Raw genomic sequence first — 359 nt, 5'->3', positions numbered from 1 at the left:
TCAATTTTCCTTGGGCAACTCTATGTGGTCTGTTAAGTTCCAAGGACCCAACATGCCATGCTTTCTCATCTGGATGGCCTTCTCAGTCAGGAAAAAACTGAAGTCAAGGATGACAGAGTACTAGATGTAAGACTAATTCTATCAATGGCAGTATTCAAAAGTCTGAGATTAATACAATAGATTTGGAGGTATGCAAGCAATAGCCGGGGGCTTCCAGGTGGTGCTAGTGGTAAAGAAAGTGTAGTCACTCAATCGTGTCTGACTCTTTGAGATCCCATTAACAGCACCCCACCTGGCTCCTCTGTCCATGGAATTCTTTAGGCAAAAATACTGAAGTGGACTGCCATTTCCCTGCCTGC

The sequence above is a fragment of the Bos mutus genome, chromosome 21 (genome assembly GCF_027580195.1).
Source record: "Bos mutus isolate GX-2022 chromosome 21, NWIPB_WYAK_1.1, whole genome shotgun sequence".
Taxonomy (NCBI): Eukaryota; Metazoa; Chordata; class Mammalia; order Artiodactyla; family Bovidae; genus Bos; species Bos mutus.
The sequence above is the reverse complement of the archived record's forward strand: the minus strand, read 5'-3'. Positions refer to the sequence as shown.